This window comes from Anolis sagrei, chromosome 2 (genome assembly GCF_037176765.1).
Source record: "Anolis sagrei isolate rAnoSag1 chromosome 2, rAnoSag1.mat, whole genome shotgun sequence".
In the NCBI taxonomy this organism is placed as follows: Eukaryota; Metazoa; Chordata; class Lepidosauria; order Squamata; family Dactyloidae; genus Anolis; species Anolis sagrei.
Window position 1 is genome coordinate 2860183 of NC_090022.1, and position 16640 is coordinate 2876822.

Genomic DNA, 16640 nt, shown 5'->3' on the forward strand with positions numbered 1-16640 from the left:
GGATTACAATGTACATATACATGGCAAACATTCAGTGCCATAGACACACAACATATATAGACAGAATATATCCCTGCTTAGAGTGAACTCCTTTCCATACTTGAGACGGTTGAATCCTCACCGTTGGCAAAGGGTCCATTCGGATACGCAGCACATCTCCCTCACGGCAGAGAACGGAAGACAAAGAATGGTGACAACGGCTGGTGAAGATTCACATCCATCAGTCGAGATGGACAAGTTAACTGAATTGATGAAGTATAGAACAGCATTTAAAGGAAATAGAGATGAAAGTCATATAGTGAGAGAGAGGCTTATAGACTAGCGTTTGTTGCCCGTTAGTTGTTGCAACCGTGCCAGGCACAGAAGACAAAAGGTGATCATGCCACAGATCCAGAGGGTCACCATTCCAAAGGCTCATTTATTCACCTTTGCTTAGCCTTTTCTTCTGTGGGAATCCTAGACCTCTGGACACACCTGGCCAGGTAAACAGTGCAAAACATCCCTACTGATAAAGGGATTGTCTATCTGTCAATCACACACAAAAGCGATTCCATGTCTAGGCTGGGAGAGCGCTAGAGGGATATTTACTGATGGTCCTGGACTCTCCGTTCCCAGGGTTGTATGTACATAGAGGGTATGGGGACCAGGTGCCTTCACCATACATTGGAGACACTCTGAATACAGCAGGCCCCAAAATACCCTTCCATACAATGAATGCAAAGCTGGGGTGAAAATGGCTGGAAGAAACATTCACAACCTCAGATATGCAGATGACACCACTCTGATGGCCGAGAGCGAGGAGGAGCTGAGGAGCCTTCTCATCAAGGTGAAAGAAGAAAGCGCAAAAGCTGGGTTGCAGCTAAATGTCAAAAAAAAAAAAAAAAAAAAACCAAGATTATGGCAACAAGCATGATTGACAACTGGAAAATAGAGGGAGAAAATGTGGAGGCCGTGACAGACTTTGTATTTCTAGGTGCAAAGATGACTGCAGATGCAGACTGTGGCCAGGAAATCAGAAGACGCTTACTTCTTGGGAGGAGAGCAATGTCCAGTCTCGATAAAATAGTAAAGAGGAGAGACATCAGACTGGCAACAAAGATCCATTGCCTAGTCCAAGCCATGGTCTTCCCTGTAGTCACATCTACGGATGTGAGAGCTGGACCTTCAGGAAGGCTGAGCGAAGGAAGATCGATGCTTTTGAGCTGTGGTGCTGGAGGAAAGTTCTGAGAGTGCCTTGGACTGCGAGAAGATCCAACCAGTCCATCCTCCAGGAAATAAAGCCCGACTAAAGCTCACTGGAGGGAAGGAGACTAGAGACAAAGCTGAAGTCCTTTGGCCACATCATGAGGAGACAGCAAAGCCTGGAGAAGACAATGATGCTGGGGAAAGTGGAAGGCAAAAGGAAGAGGGGCTGACCAAGGGCAAGATGGATGGATGGCATCCTTGAAGTGACTGGACTGACCTTGAAGGAGCTGGGGGTGGTGACGGCCGACAGGGAGCTCTGGCGTGGGCTGGTCCATGAGGTCACGAAGAGTCGGAGACGACTGAACGAATGAACAACAACAACATTTATGAAAGGTTTGGGGTTCCCTTGCCAGGTGGTCCTGAGGCTTTCAGGGACTTCCAAAGAGTGGAACTATGCGCCCTGGATCTCTCCCAGGATCCCCTTCCTCATCTCCTGAGGACTCAGGACCTGGCCAGACCACGAGAGAAAGGTCCTGATCCATCTGGGTTGGAAAGGGAGAGGCCTCTTGTTATCCAGAGGAAATCAGTGTCCTGGCCACAGAGTCTCTGGGTTTTTGCATTCACCGAGTTTTCACATTATCAGCCACTGATTTTCTGCATTTTGCTGTCGAAGGCTTTCATGGCCGGAATCACTGGGTCGCTGTGCGTGGCCGTGTTCCAGAAGCATTCCCGCCCACACCTCTCTATGGCAGGCATCCTCGGAGGGGTGAGGCCTGTGGGAAAGCAGGCAAGTGGGGTTGACATATCTGTGGGAAGCCAGGCAGGAAGCAGCCAGGCTTTGGACCTGCAAGGCTATTCAATGCGAATGAATGTGATCAATAATAATAATAATAATAATAATAATAACTTTATTTATACCCCACTACCATCTCCCAAAGGGAGTTGGTGCGGCTTACATGAGGTCGAGCCCAAAGTACATCAACAGTAAAAGCAATAAGAAAACAATACAACAGTTAAAGTCAATCTCATAAACAAAAGTAAACAATAGACAGTACAGTCACAGCCAGCATTTAAAACCTATGGAAACATCCACGCTTGCCTCCAACAGACAGGAGTTCTTCCTCTCTCCCACCCTGGGTATCACTCCACAGGGATGTATGTGAACTCTACTCGCCCAGCTTGCAAGAGGCCTCCCTCCCAACCTCTGGGGATGCCTTCAGCCAGAGAGAGATGGAGGGGAAATGTCAGGAGAGAGTGCTTCTGGAACCTGGCCAGGCAGCCCGGAAAACCATTCACAGCAACAACTCAGGGGTGCATGTTGTGTCTGTGAGAGAGAGAGAGAGAGAGAGACAGAGAGAGAGGTCTTCCCTCTCCCTCCCTCCCCAGGCTGGGCCAGGAAGGAGAGAGAGGCCAGGCCTAGCTCTGCCTCCCTCCCTCCTTCCTTCCTGCAGTCCGGCTCCTTTAAGGCCAAGCCCCGCCCCTCTTTGGGCACACGCCTCCTCCTCCCGCCATGACAGCGCCGGGCGGAAGTAGGGCTTCTGGGTGACGTCACGGCCAGGCCAGTGGAGACCGAGGGAAGGGGGGGAGGCCTCTGCGGGCGGAAGTGAGAGAGAGCGGCGCTTCTTCCGGTTGGGCCTAGCCGAGGGAGAGGCAGCCACGCTTCCCGGGATCAGTGGAATCCTCCCGCGTGGGAGTGGAAGGGGAGGGGAGGAAGGCCTACTCGCGAGTGTGGGAGGGAGGAGCAGGAGACTCCTCGGCGGCCTGTCCCCTTCCTCGGCCTGGGATCCCCTCAGAGAAGAGGAGGAAGAGGTAGGCCCGAGGAGGGAGGGAGGCCCGAGGAGGCCTGTGCTGGGGAGCCGGGCTCAGCCTGGGAATCCGCCTTGGAAGGAAGGGGGGGCCCTCGGGAGGGAGGGAGGGAGGAGGAGCCCACAAACACACCTCCAGGCAGGCAGGCAGAAAGAGAGCACACAGGGCTCCTTTCCTTCCTTCCAGAGTGGGCTTGAGGGAAGGCAGGGGGGCCCTGCGAGGGAGGGTTGGGCTAGGAGTGCCATTGCAGTCTCCCTCCCTTGTCTCCCTCCCTTTCTTCCCTTCACCCTTCCCTTTCTTTTTTTCCCCTTCCTCCTTCACTTCTTCCTCCCTTTCCTTCTTCCTCCCTTTCTTCCTCCCTCCCTCCCTCCTTCTGCTCTTCCTTCCCTGCCCCCTTCCTTCCTCCCTTTCTTCCTTCTCTCACCCCTTCCTTACTTCATTCCACACTTCATCCCTTCCTTCCACTCTTCCTTCCTTGCCCCCTTCCTTCCTTCCTTTCTTCCTTCTCTCACCCCTTCCTTACTTCATTCCACACTTCATCCCTTCCTTCCACTCTTCCTTCCTTGCCCCCTTCCTTCCTTTCTTCCTTCTCTCACCCCTTCCTTACTTCATTCCCCCTTCATCCCTTCCTTCCACTCTTCCTTCCTTGCTCTCTTCCTTCCTCCCTTTCTTCCTTCTCTCACCCCTTCCTTACTTCATTCCCCCCTTCATCCCTTCCTTCCACTCTTCCTTCCTTGCTCCCTTCCTTCCTTCCTTTCTTCCTTCTCTCACCCCTTCCTTACTTCATTCCCCCCTTCATCCCTTCCTTCCGCTCCTCCTTCCTTGCTCCCTTTCTTCCTTCTCTCATCCCTTCCTTACTTCATTCCGCCCTTCATCCCTTCCTTCCACTCTTCCTACCTTGCTCCCTTCCTTCCTCCCTTTCTTCCTTCTCTCACCCCTTCCTTACTTCATTCCCCCCTTCATCCCTTCCTTCCTATCTTCCTTCCTTGCCCCCTTCCTTCCTCCCTTTCTTCCTTCTCTCACCCCTTCCTTACTTCATTCCCCCCTTCATCCCTTCCTTCCACTCTTCCTTCCCTGCCCCCTTCCTTCCTCCCTTTCTTCCTTCTCTCACCCCTTCCTTCCTCTCTTCCTTCCACTCTTCCTTCCTTGCTCCCTTCATTCCTCCCTTCCTTCTCTCACCCCTTCCTTACTTCATTCCTCCCTTTCTTCCTTCTTTCTTCCCTTCTCCCCCTCCCTCGCTTTTTTCCTTCTCTCCCTCCTTCCTTACTTCATTCCGCCCTTCATAGCCATGTATAAATATGTGAGAGGAAGCCACAGGAAGGAGGAGGGAGAAGGCTGGAGACTAGGACGCAATGGAACAATGGCTTCAAACTACAAGAGAGGAGATTCCATCTGAACATGAGGAAGAACTTCCTGACTGTGAGAGCCGTTCATCAGTGGAACTCTCTGCCCCGGAGTGTGGTGGAGGCTCCTTCTTTGGACGCTTTTAAACAGGGGCTGGATAGCCATCTGTCAGGGGTGATTTGAATGCAATATTCCTGCTTGTTGGCAGAATGGGGTTGGACTGGATGGCCCAGGAGGTCTCTTCCAACTCTTTAATTCTATGATTCTATGACAGTCAGCCTTGTTTGCGCTTCGCTCTGGGAACGATCCCTTTCCTTGAGTTCCTGAAAATTGTCCCCCATTTTGAGCCCCTTGAAGAGGGATTGAGCCAGGTTCAACCGATTCATTTTTAAGAATTCTGTATGTAATTCAGTTTAGTATCTAGACCTTGTGGATTTGACTTGCTAGGCTCTGAATGCCACACGCACTTGACTCTTCTCTCCATTTGCTTCATGGCTGCCAAGGAGCAGGTTTGGCTCGGCTACTTGAGAGGGGACGTTCCAGAGCCATCGTGTCTGTTGCCTTAGGTAGTTAATGATTTTGGTGTCTTCAAAATTATTCACTCTCATTCATTCTCTCTTTCATTCAGTTTCATTCAAACCATATATCATATCAAATCTGCACGCTATATTTCTTGTGACAAGCGGATGGTGAATCCTGGATGGCATATGTTGTTCTGTGTCAGAAACTAGAGCTGATGTGTTCTCTCCAGTGCAGTTTTCTGAATCAGCACCCCAAATAACCAAACCAAATCTAATGTTGACCAAAAACTGATTCGTAACCCTTTGGGTACTAATGTTGGAGAGGGGTCCCTGGCCAAAGTGGCCCCTGGTCCCAAAAAAGGTTGGGAGCCACGGCACTAGACAGAAGGCACAAGGGATTGCAAAGGGAAGCCTAGGCAAGCCATGGGAAAGTCAAACAGGGACCCCGCAGGGATGCCCGCTCTCGCCTCTTCTATTCATAAAACTTCTTACAATACTGTTAAGGGACATCAGAGGTGAGGAAATGGTTTCTGGAAAAAGGATTGAACAGGAAAATATAATTTTAATATGAGAAAAGAGTAAATAGAGAGAGGTCTAGAAGGTGAAGCGTATGATCTTAGCTTTCTTTGAGACTAGATTGGGAGAGACCAGAGGTCACCTACCTTCCCCCCTTTTTTCTCTCCCCCCCCCCCTTTTAAGTAAAGGATGTATAAAAAATGAGGGTGCAGCTAAAAGCAATGTTACATGGACATGAAGTCTGTATAAATATGAGCACCCATGGAAGCCAAGAGGGCCTTCTCTTCTGCGGTCTCCCCATGATGGGATGCCCTCCTCTCCAAAGCCCACCTGGTGCAGAGGTTGATGCAATCCCAGTCTCCAGGTCTACATTCTCATCCCTTTCCTTTAAAATGAATTACAACTCATAAACCATTAATAAGAAATGTTTAAAACAGTAATACCTAAACAATTGTGTTTCGGGAACACAAGCTCATGTATAGCGAATTTAAAGGATATCTGGGCAGGGGGGAACAAACAAATCAATCCCACCTCTGCCACCTCAAGGCAAGAGAGAATAAAATATTATAGATGACCGAATGTTCTTGGTAGTATAAGCCGCCACCACCTCAGAATTATTGGCCTGAGGAACCAAAGGTGTGAATGTGTTATAGGTAAGGGGTGTTTGAGCTCTTGATTCTTCTATGGCTTCCTCACTGGATGACTGGACTTTAAAATGGGTTTGACAGAGTGAGTTCTGAGGAAATGGATAGATTGAGGCATACACCAGTTAAAAGTTAACTAGAAATGGTTTATTGAACTTTATATTAACAACAACTCATAGAATTGAGTGGTACAGAAGCGTGATTCAGTTGCAGAAACTTGGTTACTTAAACAAATAGTTCCCCTGACAGAAAAGCTTTTAACAACTGTGAGACTCCTTAAACATACTGTTCTATCTTTAGACACAGTATCACTTGAGAACAGACTCCTGTCTGCACAGGGCAATAAGCACCCCTATACTGTCCCTAGTATAAGGAGACAAATCTTTCTTTTACTGGCCCTAACAACACAATAAAATCCTAGTCTTTTGTCTCAGCCTATTCCCTAAACCTAAGGCTCACTAAAAGCTCTTCCTTTTCTGTCAGATCCCTGCTCTATCTAGCTTCCTCTCCTAAAAATCACTTCTTTCCCTGTCTGATGTTAAGACACTTCTCCCTCTCTGTCAAAAGCTGACAGCTTATTTTCTTTCTCTCTACCGACTCCTCCCCCAATTGCTATCCCCAATCAGGAGTCGGCTTGACTCCTCCTCCTGCTCTGCCTGCCTTCCAAGATGACAGCCACTGTCATGCAGGCTTCGGCCCTGTTGTCTCAAAGGTAGATTTCATGACATCATGTTTTAAAGAAACACATTTTTTAAAACAGACACACCACACTGCGGAGCTGGAGGTAATCCGTGAAGCCTGGGGTGGCTGCAACACATCCACCGCTCCCCATTCATGAGCAAAGGAAGGGCGGGAAGGATGTCAGTGCCTTCAGGAGGCAGGAAGAGGAGGGCAGAGGGGCCGGCAAAGACAGGAGGGGAGGGTGGACTCAAAAGGAGAAGGCCCAAAAAGCCACACGGAGGAAGAATCCCTGCAGCCTCAGAAAAGTTATGAGTCTGGCCTTCCAAGGAGGAGAAGAGCGTGCTTCCCCTTTGAAGTCCTATGTCTCTTTCCTGCAGGACTCTGGAGTTTGTAGTTGAGAGAGGCCCAGGACCCCCCTGGCTGAGGATTCTAAAGGCCCCTCCCTGAACACCTGGCAGTGTAAGAAATCGCACACAGAGAATCTTTGTGCCTGTCCCCTTTGTACCTGAGGAAGGATTGTTCATAGTTTGCCAAGTGTCACCAGGCAATGGGCAGCTTCCCTCTTCCTCTTGGTTTGCTACAGCACTAGACTTCCTCTTCGTGTTCCATGAGATCTTTCCCTGTTCAACTCCTGAAGAGATTTTCCTCTCATTTCTCTGGCAGGTAACTTCAGAACAAGTTCTGCGAAAAACACCTTGTGAGAGCTTGGCCTGAGGAGTGCTGTAAGTTCAAAGTGACTTCAAGATACACAGCAATGACAACAAGAAAAATAAGTACTCGAAAAATATTTTTGAGGCTACATACGTGTGCTGTTAAGGCGGGAAATAAGATTTTGCTGTAAAAAGAGAGGCCTGGGAAACCAAGCAGAAGGCTACAGCAATACAAAAACTGTCCTGTTCAGGAGGTTATATCTGTGAACCCCTGGCATCATATTTGAATTCTAAATGTAAAAGAATGGCAAACACTCTACCTTCCTATCCTAGGTCAGACACAGGGAAGAAGTTACATCAGTGTATGGAGTGTGGAAAACAATTTGATTGCGAACGTAATCTTACTGTACATGAACGGACCCACACAGGGGAGAAGCCATATAAATGCATGGAATGTGGAAAGAGCTTCAGTCAGAATGGCCATCTACGGTCCCATCAAAGGACCCACACAGGGGAGAAGCCATATAAATGCATGGAATGTGAAGAAAGCTTCAGTCGTGGAGATGGTCTGCGTTCCCATCAAAGGATCCACACAGGGGAGAAGCCATATAAATGTATGGAATGTGGAAAGAGCTTCAGTCGTGGAGATAGTCTGCGTTCCCATCAAAGGAAACACACAGGGGAGAAGCCATATAAATGTATGGAATGTGGAGAAAGCTTCAGTCGTAGAGATCGTCTGCATTCCCATCAAAGGATCCACACAGGGGAGAAGCCATATAAATGTATGGAATGTGGAGAAAGCTTCAGTGAGACTGGCACTCTACGTTCCCATCAAAGGACGCACACTGGGGAGAAGCCACACAAATGCGTGGAATGTGGAGAAAGCTTCAGTCGTAGAGATCGTCTGCGTTCCCATCAAAGGATCCACACAGGGGAGAAGCTATATAAATGTATGGAATGTGGAGAAAGCTTCAGTGAGAGTGGCACTCTACGTTCCCATCAAAGGACGCACACTGGGGAGAAGCCACACAAATGCGTGGAATGTGGAGAAAGCTTCAGTCGTAGAGATTGTCTGCGTTCCCATCAAAGGATCCACACAGGGGAGAAGCCATATAAATGTATGGAATGTGGAGAAAGCTTCAGTCTGAGTGGCACTCTACGGTCCCATCAAAGGACCCACACAGGGGAGAAGCCACATAAATGCGTGGAATGTGGAAAGAGCTTCAGTCAGAGTGGCTATCTACGGTCCCATCAACGGATCCACACAGGGGAGAAGCCATATAAATGTATGGAATGTGGAAAGAGCTTCAGTGTGAGTGGCACTCTACGGTCCCATCAAAGGATCCACACAGGGGAGAAGCCACATAAATGTATGGAATGTGGAAAGTGCTTCAGTCGCAGTGGCACTCTACATTCCCATCAAAGGATCCACACAGGGGAGAAGCCATATAAATGTATGGAATGTGGTAAGAGCTTCAGTCAGAGTAGCAATCTACGTTCCCACCAAAGGACTCACCCAGTACAGAAGCCATAGAAGTACATAGAATGTGGAGAAAGTTTCAGGCAGAGTAACTATCTCGATTCCTTCCAAATCTATCTACATTGCTTTCAAAGGAGCCACATAATAGAGAAGCCATATAAATGCACGGAATGTGGGAAGAGCTTTAGAGAACGTTCAGCATACAATAAACATCACTGAACTCATGCGCCGCTAGAGGAGACCTGCCTTTCAGTTTCTGAGCTCTCTTTCAAAAAATATTGGAAAGAAAGAGGAAGGCCGGCACCTGGCTCTCTCTCTCTCTCTCTCTCTCTCTACCATGGACTAGTTTGTGTGGCCTTGGTCGGCGGCTACTGGGAGCAGGTCTCACTCAGCAGGGGATTTTTCTTCGTATTGCAGCAAGCTCCGAAGGGGTTCCCCTCGCCTCCTCCATAAGAGACCCGTCACATACTTCTAGGGTGATCTGTGGAGGTTTGCTGAAAGGAGCAGCAGCTGAGATCTCTGGAGAAAAGGGTTCTGAAGAAGAAGAGCTCTTTGGTAGCAGAGAAGGTCATCTCTTCATAGCCTCGTCTCACGTCTTGGCTCTGTTGCCCCTCGGTTAGAATTTTGGCCTCTAGCCATGTACCTGTCACCCTTTTCTGGACTTTGTTGTATCCTGAATAGTTCTGGACTGACTTCTGGTTTCATTTATGAACCAGGACTTTGTTTGTATCCCTGACTTTCTGGCTTGACTTTGGGACTTTGAATTCGGTTTGTACTCTTGTTATTTTATCAGCTCTGTTGAATGAACTCCTGGCATGTGACTCTTGAACTGTTAACCTTTCTTCTTGCTCCTGACCTGGATCTGCAGTGCTCTACAATTGGACTCCTGACCTTAATTAACTTGTCTTCATTGTTACTCCCACTGTGTTGCTGCAATTGTATTATTTTAGCAGGACTGGCGCAATGGGTTAAACCCTTGTGCTGGCTGAACTGCTGACTTTGTTGCGGAATATACGTCACCCGAGATTCGTTAGAGTGCTTTTGGAGAAGGAAGAAGATGGAGAGACAGCATGTCTGATTTCCAGGCGTTTATTCCTATCTCTGCAGAGTGTAGGGTGTACAGGAAACAAGGGGCTGACACCTTGGAGATCTGAATCGCTTCAGTATTTATAGCATAATATCAACCTTTCCACACATGCGCAGAAAGAGTCTGACATTTACACAATACAATCATTAATAGGCATTTCCATATATAGTTGCCAAAAACATCTTTATCAGGTCTTGGCAGCCACGTTGTGAACCCAAACATCCGCTTGATTATGTAACTTATCCCAACCTTCACCCGTTACCCTAAGATGACACTTATAAGTGTAATGCCTTAAATCTCTAATTGACTTATAACTTTTATATGCTTATAACATAAGATTTGATCAAGGTATTCTCCTTTAATTAATTCAGCCTTATAACTTCATTATAACGTATTTCTTAATATGAAGATCATGAAGGAAATTACTTAGGATAAAGCTTTTCTGAAATTGCCTGCTATTTACGTTAAGTGGTCAGAGGATGGCGCTCTCTCACCATTTGACCTTAGATGTTCCAAGTCTTGGCTCGATACTGTTGATCGGCTACAGTAAACATCGGCTACAGCAAACACTTCTGACTGACCAAGGTCCAGTGACGATCAATAACATCTGTAGGTTTCTCAGGCATGAGGAAGTTCCCTCTTTAGAAATGGTCTTTTCCTTTCAAAGGATCAGGTGAGAACTTAAATCTTCCCTTTTATTCTAAATTATTGTGATTTCCCTTTATTATTATTTTATTTTCTGCTAATGGCTGCCACAACTTGAAGTTTGGCGGTTTGAATTCGCGAGACAGAGAGAGCTCCCATCTGACAGCCCTAGCTTCCCCGTGCGGTGACTCAAGAGAAGCCTCCCAGCAAGATGGGAGCACATTTGGGCATTCCCTGGGCAATGTCTTTGTAGACGTCCAGTTCTCTCACACCAAAAGCGACTTGCAGTATGTTCTCTATTCGTTTCTGACACTGTAAAAAAGCCGGACTGAAGACTTGTAAGTAAATATGGTCTGGGCTTATCTTGTGTTTGTTTACTAAACCTCGGGCTTTATACCGGGAGAGCTCTGGAACGCGTGACAATGAGTCTTGCTTTGTGTGTACTTATCGCTGCTTAGAGTGAACCCCTTTTCTGTATTTGAGGCTGTTTAATGATTTTAAACCCAAAAGTAATTTTTCCCCACACACGGATAATATAACCATCAGGGCATTTGAAAAGGTGGTTGAAAGAGACATAGACAGATTGTCCCGGAACAAAATTTACACCCATTCCAACATGACATCCATCGAAATGAATACCATAAAAAGATTGGCCAACATGAAAGGATACATCTGGAAGAAGGCAGATAAAGGAGGAGCAACAGTTCCATTAAATGAAACGGATTACATCAAAGAGGTAGAGAGACACCCAGGAGACACTTCTTTCTATAAATCTATCCCTAAGGATCCTACAGACAAAATACGTTTTTTCATCTGAACAGTATGTGAGGAAGGACTCACTTGAGGATGCATCTCAAATCAGCAATTTGGATTTCTGCCAAACAAGAATCCCAGAATTCCAGTGTTCTATGTTCCACCTAAAATACACCAAGGAAACATACCTCCTCCAGGGAGAACTATTGTATCTGACTCTTCCTCCATCCTGGAACCCCTAGAGCAGTTTTTGGGTTATTATTTACAACCATTTGTACCCCTCGTGTAGTCTTATATTAAAGATACTAAACATTTCATAAAGATCATAGAGGACCTTACCATACCACCACAATCCATCTTAATGACTCTGGATATAACAGAGCATACCATTAGATCAAACTAGAACAAGAATTGCTAAACATACGTGAGCCCCAAAAACCAGCTTCTCATATTTTAATGGATTTGTTAGACATTGTCCCGGAATATAATATTTTCAGATCTAAAACCCAATACTATCTACAGATTTTTGGTGTCGCGATGGGAAGTCCTTTGGCCGCTTCAGGGGGAAATCTTTTGATTTCAAATTTGGAAGAAACCCACATCCTACATGACACCAAAAACAGCAGTTTTTTTGCCAGATATTCTATACGATGGCAGGTTTATCGATGATATTTTTTAAAATTTGAAAATCAGAAGAATCTGCAATCTTCTTTAGTATTTGGCTTAACACAATACATGATAACATCAAATTCACTGGTAACCATAGCCATAAAAAATATAAACTTTCTAGATGTCATGGTATATAAGAAAGGCAATAAGAAAACCCACGGATAAAATTCCATCATGCATTGCAACACCTACCACCATAATGCTGCAAGTTGCTTCTGGACGCTTCTGGAATGAGAGAATTAGCTGTCTACAAAAACTTTGCCCAGGGGACGCCCAGATGTCTTGCAATCCTGTGGGGAGCCTCCTCTCATGTTCCCCAAGTGGCCAGCTACTGATCAAAGGACATTTAATAGAATGCCAAGTTTGCAAACTTTGTGCTTTCTTTGTTTTTTCTTTGCTTGATTGTTTTTTAATGCAATACAACTGTTTTGTTCACTCCTGCATGATAAATAAGTACCACCATCATAGATTAAAAACTAGCCTATGCTATGCCACACTTATGAGATTAAAACGAAAACACCACTGCCCCCCGAGGAGGTCACACCAGAGGTCCTTACTTTTGAGAAACAATTCAAAGAAAAAGGGCACCCCACAAGTATCATCAATACTGCTATTAGAAAAGTTAAGTTCACAAATAGAAATGATTTACTAAGCGATATGGTGAGGAAACCTAATGACCGTATTATATGGCCACTTAGGTTAACCACATATTTTCCACACATCAGGAAAATAATTAGAAAGCACTGACACTTGGCCAGTGACACTCCAGAATGCAAGAATGTACCAATGATAGCCAACAAACGAACCCAGAATCTTAGGGATATGATGATCAGATCTGACTTCACAACCCCCTATACTATCAGCAAATCTAATCTTAGGGGTCACATGAGTTGCGGGCACTGTGCATGTTGCATTCAATCTCTTAAAGTAAAACAGTTCTCACACCACACAATGCAACTCAACATACAACTTTGTAGTTTCACCAACTGCAATACAGAGAAAGTGATGTATGTCATACAATGTCCATGTTCACTGCTATATGTAGGCATGACCTCCAGACCTTTAAAAATTAGAATTCTTGAACATAATCCTGCATTAGAAATAAAGCCATTGAGACTATTCCCATTTCACTGAAAAATCACACACACACTAGCTTCAGATTTTGTGGTTTTTAAAAACGGTAACCGCACAACCCCATGAAGACTTTAAAATAATTTTACTTCAGAGAGAGGCCTTTTGGATATTCAGGTTATATACCATTTCCCGAGGTGGGTTAAACGATTAGATCTCTCTTGTTTTCTGTCATTGACCTGTATCTCTCTAAGGGGAGACTTCTCCGTGGGTTTTTGCTCGCACTTGAAAATGTTTATTATGGATGTTTTTCTTGATTGAATAACTGATGTTTCTATAGATTTTGCCCATGGTACTGATACAATAATACTCTGACTGTATATGATATCAGTGTTATAATTGGTTTACTTATTGAACAACTTAACACTTATACATTGATACATAGATATCTGTTTGATTTCTATTTTATACTGTTTAATCCCCACCTTTGGCAAAGGGTCCATTAGGATGCACAGCACATCTCCCTAACTGCAGAGAATGGAAGACAAAAGAGTGATGACAACGGCTTATGAAGATTCATGAATTAGTCGAGATGGACAAATTAACTAAATTGATGAAGTATAGAACAGCATTTAAAGGAACAGAGATAAATGTCATATAGTGACTGAGAGTTTTATAGACTAGTGTTTGTTGTCTGTTAGTTTCGCTCTTATTGTGCAAGGTGTGTGTCCTTCACTTTACATTTGTTAAGTAGTACTTTTTTAAAAGTACCAAAATTATAAGTTGTGTAAAAAACATTAAATACCAAAATTGTAATTTGTGTAAATATGCTTTGTTTTGTTTTTTTTGTCTTTGGATAAAAAATTGTGTGTGTTTTTTAATCGAAGTGTGCTACATCAGTTTAGAAAAGGCAGTGTGATTCTAGGCTGTCCCAATGGGAGCGTGAGGTCTAGATCCGGGTAAGTTTTAGTTGACTCTCTTTTATGCTGTGATCTGACCTCCCCTGGAATGACCCTGCGTCCAGTTCCAGGCAGCAGAAATCAAGCAAGATTTTGAGATGCTAGAATGCCTCCAGAGAAGGGCGATAGGGAATGGCTGAGGGAGCTGGATATGTTTGGGAGAGGGAGAGAGGAAGAGGGAGAAGGAAGAAAGGCATAAAGCATTTGGAGAGAGAGAGAAAACGTAGGGAAGAGAAAACGTTTGGGAGAGAAGAATTAGTGTTGGGAAACTGTTTGGTCAATTTTTTAACAATTCATTTCATAAGTGAAATTGACTGGGAGGCACTGGTTGGTTTGTGTGTGCCCTACAACATCTTTGGGCCAGGCCAAAGTTACCTCTGGCCTGGGTGTAAGTCTGCCTGCCCGCCTGCCACAACTAATGCCTTGTGCCTTTTGCTCGGTAGCAGACTGGCGAGCAATCTAGCTGCCACCCATTGGACTCTTTGAAGCTTCCAAACAGTCTTCAAAGGCAACCCAAGATGGAGTGCTCGGCCATACAGAAGACCTCTGTCTTGTATGGATTCAGTTTCAATTCTTTCACTCTCATCCAGCCCGGTACGGCTGCCAAGCACTCATTCAAGACCTGAAGAGCCTCCTTAGCAGTAGGTAGAAAGGAGTAGTAGAGTTGCACGTCATCTGGTACAGGGGACATCGTACTCCGAAACTCTGGATGAGCTCTCCCAACAGCTTCATGTAAATGGTAAATAATTTATTTTATAACTAGCCATCCCCTGCTACGCGTTGCTGTGGCCCACATGGGGGTTCTGTGTGGGAGGTTTGGCCCAATTCTATCATTGGTTGGGTTCAGAATGCTCTGTGATTGTAAGCGAATTATAAATCCCAGCAACGATAACTCCCAAGTGTCAGGATTCTATTTTCCCCAAACTCCACCAGTGTTCACATTTGGGCATATTGAGTATTCATGTAGTTTGGTCCAGATCCATCATTGTTTGAGTCCACAGTGATCTCTGGATGTAGGTGAACTACAACTCCAAAACCAGAGGACACTGCCCACCAAACCCTTCCAGTATTTTATGTTGTTCATGGGAGAACTGTGTGCCAAGTTTGGTTCAATTCCATCGTTGGTGGGGTTCACAATGCTCTTTGATTGTAGGTGAACTATAAATCCCAGTAACTACAACTCCCAAATGACAAAATCAATTTCTTTGAGTGAAGGACATACATTGGGTTAATGTATTGTCGAAGGCTTTCATGGCCGGAATCACTCAGTTCTTGTGGGTTTTTTCGGGCTATATGCCTCTAGAACATGGCCATATAGCCCGAAAAAACCCACAAGAACTGAGATACATTGGGTTGTTAGGTGTCTTGTGTCCAATTTTGGTGCCAATTTGTCCAGTGGTTTTTAGTTCTGTTAATCCCACAAACGAACATGACATTTTTATTTATCTAGATAAACCCTTTATATAACAAGGAAACCAATCAAACCTTCCTGCATTTTGGACATTGGGTTAATATATCCTCGATCCTTGTCTCCAGGGATGAAGACACAAACATATATTCTAGATGCCTCAAGGAAGGAAGGAAGCCTTTGCCTTCAGGTCCCGGGAGACTGATTTCTCGGGGACTCCCGATCCATCAGAGGAAATGAACCCCATGCATACATTCCTTTTCCTTATATTGTTATATAGAGATAGATAGCTAAATGAACATGGATGGTTGTCTCTTGGGATGAAGAGGGAGGGAGGGAAGGGGAGAGAGAAGGACCCTCCCCATTTTGGAAAATGGCATTCCTAACCTTTTGGAAAAACACCTTTTGGGATCATAACTTTTTAGAAAAGCTGGCCTTTCAGAGAAGAGCCAAAACCCCTTTATTTTATTTATTTATTTATTTCGATTGCTTCTACCCCGCCCTTCTCACCCCCGAGGGGGGACTCAGGGCGGCTTACAAAGAAGGCACAATTCGATGCCTATGTCAAATATACATACATACAGAACAGCAATTAAACAATTAACAGGTTAAAATCATCAGTACATACATAGAGGAGAATCATCTCTTTTGGTATACAACCAGATCTAATTATGCAAGGCAATGGTTTCAGTTGTTAGACTGAATAACCTGATATCTCTGATTTGTTAAGAAAACAGAGATTTGCCAGTGCATAAGAACAGCGGAGCTTCAGAAGTCTTCCTCAGTGCCCAAAAACATATAGACTCCCCCATAAAACAAACTGTTCTACATCATGCTCTCAAGAGACAAAATGAAGTAGACTTTGATAAAAAATATATATCATTATTGGTTTACTCACAGCCTTCATGTGTTCAGCATACACAGGTACAAAACGTATCAGTCCATTTTCAGATATGTTTGAGATAATTCTCTGTGCCATCCGGCCAGGGCATCTCTCTTGTAACAAAGCAGCTATCACCAGGTCACATAGTCACAAGGAGAGAGAGAGAGAAAGAGAGAGAGAGAGAGAGAGAGAGAGAGAGAGAACATGTGGTCTGCAGCTCATTTTATAACTTCTCAGGAAGCATAGAGTAAAGGAAGCTGCATACCAGAACATACAGACAGAAAACAGTAAGCAACAGGATCATAGATAAACATTCCTAGAGAAGGCTTGAAGAGCCT

The 16640-nt window shown here is 45.1% G+C and overlaps 1 pseudogene; it reads left to right on the forward strand.

Annotated features, from left to right (window-relative positions):
• Window positions 1-16640, forward strand: part of LOC137096000 (zinc finger protein ZFP2-like) — a 42076-nt pseudogene that overhangs the window by 18548 nt on the left and 6888 nt on the right.